This window comes from Lathyrus oleraceus, chromosome 1 (assembly GCF_024323335.1).
Source record: "Lathyrus oleraceus cultivar Zhongwan6 chromosome 1, CAAS_Psat_ZW6_1.0, whole genome shotgun sequence".
Classification (NCBI taxonomy): domain Eukaryota; kingdom Viridiplantae; phylum Streptophyta; class Magnoliopsida; order Fabales; family Fabaceae; genus Lathyrus; species Lathyrus oleraceus.
In genome coordinates this window covers 158212073-158218292 of record NC_066579.1, presented here as the reverse complement: position 1 = coordinate 158218292, position 6220 = coordinate 158212073, and positions in this window count along the sequence as shown.

Genomic DNA, 6220 nt, shown 5'->3' with positions numbered 1-6220 from the left:
TTGGTTGTTCATGACAGGGGGAGTTCTGTATTTGCACTGCAAGTAATCATCAAGCTTGTGGTCTATGTTTTCTCAGTTAACAAGGTATGGAACCCTGTTAGTTAGTGAGATGTTGTGGTATGTGTCAAAGCTGAGTGAGCAGAAGAATGTCTGACCGGATGTCATGACATTGCCTTGGAAAATATTATTATTTCCTTCTGAAAGTTACAGTCATAAGGGAATATGGAAGCAGATGTCAGTATGACATTCTGGCTGGTACAGGTGCTGGAGCTACAGTAGCTATTATTTGTTGTTGCACAGATTTAGGGGGGGGGGAGAAGTACCCTTGTGCTTATGTGTATTACTAGTTGCCATATCTAGTAATTGTTCTGTTTCTACTGTTGTTTAAACCTCTGACAAGTTGTTTAAACTGTTGGTAGTTCTCTTTGTGAACAAAAAGTACAGAGTGTTCACAAGATGTCAAAGGAGATCTCTTAACAGAAGATATCCCATGTTCCTGTTGGAAGTTGTATAAGGACATGTGGATGTGTGGTGCTAGATGTCAAGCTACCACTGGAGGTGAAAAAGTGGTTTTAGGAAATGGTGACAGGGAGAATATATGGAGAATGCAGACAAAAGCAGTATTAAATGTTAAGACATAGCTTGTAACGTGTCTGACAACATTTATGGAAGAGTCTTGGAACTGCTGTTTCTGGAAACAGTCAAGAGCTGTAAAAGGCATTCAAAGATTGTCTGGGATATTGGTGGTGATTCTCTGACTGATTCTCAGCAAATATTTATGGATCTTGACCAAGCATTTACTCCTAGCGTTAATTCCTAAGCATGGTCTGGCCTATTTAAGGGATGTATCAGCACTCCTCTTCTCACAAGAGCGACATTTCATTCCCTCTAAACCATGGGGTTTGTTAAGATCTGGGCATACTGCTCCTGGATCTGGTTTTGTGAAGGTGTCATATACAAATGTTTAGCTAAAAAGGGGGAGAGAAACATTGTCCTGAGGATGCACCAGAAGTAAGCAACATCTGGTAGCAAGGAGAAGATGGATTCAAACACAAAAATCACTAACTGGGTTCATCAATCGTGTCTTGTGATCTGAGTTAAGAAGACAGTTGTGTCTTGTGATCTGAGTTACATTAGCTATGTACTCAACATTACATATTCTTCAGGAAGCCCTACTGTTGGGGGGAAGGGATGTGGTGGAGCTGAATCTTGTACACCTTCTTCCTCATGTACACCAACAGTGGTGGTGGCAATGGGGCTGTCATTGACAAGGAGGAAGTGCAGACCCATATTGGGTTATTTGTTTTAGCTAAAATTTGCCAAAGGGGGAGATTGTTAGTACCTTAAGATTGGCATTAATTTTGTAAAACAAATAATGTAATCACCTCTGTTGTTTTAATATGTTGGGTTGAAGAAATTCAACATCTGGACTAACATGTCATGCAAGATGTCACGACATCGGGACTGTGACATCTCACATGTGTATCAAACTGAATCAGTTAATTCTGGTTTGGTTTGTGATTAATTAGAAGATCTGGGGAATATCCTAACTCCTATGTGAAGATCTTGAAGATTCAATCAGAAGATTTGGTGAATATATTGGTGAATATACAGTTTCTAAATATGAAGATATGTTAAGATATTTTAGGAACTAAAAGATTGATTGAAGACCTTGATTGTAACAGAAGATTTCTGCCAGCTTTGTAACAGTAAAGAAGAAGTTTGCTGCGATTTCTGAAGGCCCAAATCCAGTTGGGTGATTAGGTTATAAATAGTAGATTGTAACCTAGGTTTTGTAAGCCTCAAACAATGTAAAAATTAGGGGTGTGTGTGAGGTAAACCTCCCAACCTGTGGGAAGGTTACCAAGTGTTTCTCAGTGCTTGAAAGCATGAGATTATTTGTAACTCAAAGCCTATAGGCAAGAGTGGTTATGTTCTTGAACGAAGCTGTGAAGCATGTTCAAGATGTTTAAACATTACATGGTAATTGTAGTGATAGGAATGGAAACTGGAGGTTTCTATCTAGGAGTTCCTAGGTATAGATTGCATTGGGTAGGGATTAAGTGAAGAGTTGTAAACGGGGGAGTTTAACTCTGAATTAATACTGCTAATAATGGATCTTCTTCCTTGCTTGGTATGCCCCCAGAGTAGGTAAAGTTGTACCGAACTGGGTTAACAATTACTGGTGTTTTTACCTTCTGCACACTATATTTTGTCTGTTATAATTCAGTTTGTTTCTAGTCTGTTTATGAAGGGAATAACAGACTTGACACATAGCCTTCAGTCTGATTACAAAACAGAATGTTATGACATTCATTATTGACTGCTGTTACTGATAGAATGATTGGTCTGTTACAGTTCACCCATCTGTAATATTGTGACAGGTGATGTTCTAAACAATGTTGAGACATCATGCTGATAACTGGGCAGGATCAATAAACATAAGGGCTATGTTTGACTTCTACTGTGTGTGTGCACTAAATGGACAAAACTGGATGTTCTTATTTCCATGATGGTATATTATCAGATGTCTAAACATTTGTGACTGAGTGCATATCAGTACTGGATTTTAATTGTTATAACTGTCTTGCTGTATTAGTAACAATGTTGGATCAGATGTCATGACTTCGTGTAGAACATCTGAACTCTGACTATACAAGAATTTCAAGATGAACATAAATAGTTGAACCCCAACTATATGTGCTTACCTTATTTATGTTTCGTAACAATGTTAAATACATAATATTTACCGTATTACCAGTACTTTCTAGAAATAAAAAATTACCAAATAAAATCATAATATAACACTGAGCTTTAATTATTTTTTCGTACTCGGGTGAAAAAGTGTATGGCAATTGGGAGGAGTCTTACAAAAAAACTTCCAAAATATCTGTTGGCACTTAAATAGTATGCTCCGGGGATTATTGTCAAGCTAGAAATGTTGCCGGAATATACACCAGACGGGACTTGTGCTATTGGAAATGGAATATTCCACCGTATCTTTTGGGCCTATCAACCATGCGTCAAATGTTTTTCTTTATGTAAATTTATTATACAAATTGATGGTACATGGTTGTACGGGAAATATAAAGGAACGTTACTGATGGTAGTGGCACAAGATGACAACAACAACATTTTTCCAATCGCATTTGCCCTTGTTGAAGGGGAGACGGCTGAGGGATGGAGTTTTTTCCTAAGAAATATTTAATTGCACGTTTCTCCACAACCTAACTTATGTTTGATCTCCGACCGACACCCTTCAATAGTTAGTGCATACAAAAACATTGATAATGGCTGGCAGGATCCTCCGTCGACGTATGTCTTCTTCATTAGACATATCACTTAGAATTTTATGTAGGAGATCAAAGACAAAACATTGCGGAAGAAGGTTGTCAATGCAGGTTACGCATTATCAGAACATTCTTTCAAACACTACCGCGGAGAAATAAGATTGTCAAACGCAGATGAAGTACGGTGGATTGACAATATTCCATTGGATAAGTGGGTTAGGGCATACAACAATAGTCAACATTGGGGCCACATGATAACAAATCTTATGGAATCAATGAACTCTGTCTTCAAAGGCATTTGCAACCTACATATAACCGCTTTGGTGCAGGCAACATATTTCAGGCTAGGGGCGCTGTTTGAGACCAGGCGTTCCAAATGGAGTTCAATGTTGAAATTTGGGCAGTTGTTCAATGATGCATCAATGAAATTCATTAGACACCAAGTTGTCAAAGCAAACACACACGTGGTCACGTTGTTGGCTGTACTAAAGGTTGGTACAGTGTTACTGAGTCCATGGATCACAATGAAGGAATGCCGATGGGACACTACAGAGTGGAACTAGATAGAGGTTGGTGCGACTGCAGAAAGTTCCAAGCCTTTCGTACGCTCTGCTCTCATGTCATTGCGGCATGTTCAAAGGTTCTAAGGGATCTATCCTACTTACTATCTGACGTTTACAAAGTCATAAGCCTATCCAATATTTTTGAAGATGTTGAGTTTGTTCTATTACGACCGGATGGTTGCAAGTGCGCCTAGTGACTTTATTGAAATGGTGAATATGGGTTTGAGATTAGAAGAAGGTGTTCGTGAAGGACGGTTGGAAGAAGGTAGTTCATCTGATGGTTCCAGAAAGTATGAAAATGGTTTACCCAAGAAGAAGGAACACGATGCTAATGATATCTCGTAAGGGAAACGTAAGAGGCTTCTGAGGAACAGTCAACATCATCAACATGTGACATTTATAACTCCACTGATTAATTCTGCTCCACTTTCTCAAGCAGCACTAAGTTATCAATCGTGTTTCCAGTAACGTAAAAATCAACAGAATCATGCCCAGGGGCCTGTACAATTTGACCCAATTCAAATGAATTATAAAGAGTTGTTTCCTACTTTAATTCATAAAAATTTGGTGCAAACAAGAACTCCACCGGCTGTTCCGAAAAAGCTTTCGTGGCGGTATAAACCTGAAAAAACATTGTGTATTCCACCAAGGAGCACCTGACCATGATATTTAGAATTGTTTCGCTTTGAAGGCTGATGTAAGAAGGTTAATGCAAAGTGGTATTTTTTTCGTTTGAAGATTCTAATCCCAATGTACAAGCTAATCTGCTGCCAAAACATGGCAACGTAGCTGTAAATATGGTTGAAGGATGTCCTAGGAAATACTAAGTTTTTAACGTCAATCTAATAAGGAGGTCCTTAATTGAAATGCACGCTACTTTATATGAATTGAGCTATTATGAGCATGAGCCTGCCTCTTGTCAAGTATGTTCTAGAGATCCCTGAGGGTGTGTTGTTGTGAAAACAGACTTACAAGAGATGCTGGATCAGAACCTTATTCGGGTTATGAGAGATAGAAATTAAGATGAGCATGAGGTGAACATCATAGTTCCCCATTTGAATCTCTCATAATCGGTTGTGATTGCATATGATGGTCAGAAGACTTCTATTTCTCTGTTGGTTATTCGTTTGGCAGCCCCTACACCTTACGGGTCTGATAAAGTTGTGTCTTACAAGTATAATGCTACTATGGTAGAAGACGACAAAGAAGTGCTTATTCCTCCTTTTCCATCTGTGGTGAACATCGTCGATGTAAGTGGTGTGACCCGAAATGGTCAAATATTTGTTGTTGCAGCTCCTAAGAGGACTGAAGATATGATGATAGAGAAATCAAGTCCATAGAAAACTTCTGTTGTACAAGTCAGACAATCCAGTATTGTGAATCAGAATGTTGATCAAGATGAGGTGCTGAAATTGATCAAGAAGAGTGATTTCAATGTGGTGGACCAGTTGTTCCATACTCCGTCCAAGATATTCGTGTTATCCATACTGATGAGTTCGGAAGCACACCAAGAAGCTTTGCATAAGGTCCTAGAGCAGATCTATATGGACTATGACGTGACAATTGATCAATTTGATGGCATTATGGCCAATATTACCGCATGTAACAATTTGAGCTTCAATGATGAAGAACTGTCCAAGCAGGGGATAAATCACAATTTGGCCCTGCATATCTCTATGAATTATCAAGAAGACGCCCTATCCAATGTGATGGTAGATACTGGATCCTCCTTAAATGTTCTTCCTAAATCTACGATGTCTAAACTTGCTTACCAAGGTACTCTGATAAGGTTCAGTGGAGTTGTTGTGAAGGCCTTCGATGGCTCGAGGAGGACTGTAATTGGGGAAGTTGATCTCCCAATAAATAAAGGTCAGTGTTTATTTTAGATCACTTTTCAAGTGATGGATAGTTACATCAACTCCACACCAGAAGTTGAAGTTCGTGAAGAATGGGGAGTTAGTGATTGTAGGTGGTGAGCATGCCATGTTGAGTCATCTCTCTTCATTTTCATACATTGATGCCGACGAAGTTGAGGGGACATCCTTTCAAGATTTTTTTGTTGACAATATTACTATTAAGAAGAATGGTGAATCCATGTCATCCTTGAGAGATGCCCAGTTTGTGATGGAGAGTGGTCAATCTGCTAGATGGGGACAAATTATTGAGCTTGCTGAGAACAAGAACGGAGTTGGTTTGGATTTTTCACCTTGTGCAACCCGAAGAGATTTAAAGCAAATTCAAGAAGTGTTTCACAGTGCTAGCTTTATTAATTCTAAAGATCAATCTGCTGCCGCAATCTTAGAAGAAGGTGAAGAGAAACAGTGCCTATCACAGGTTCCTATTCAATCATCCTCGATAGAAGTTCAG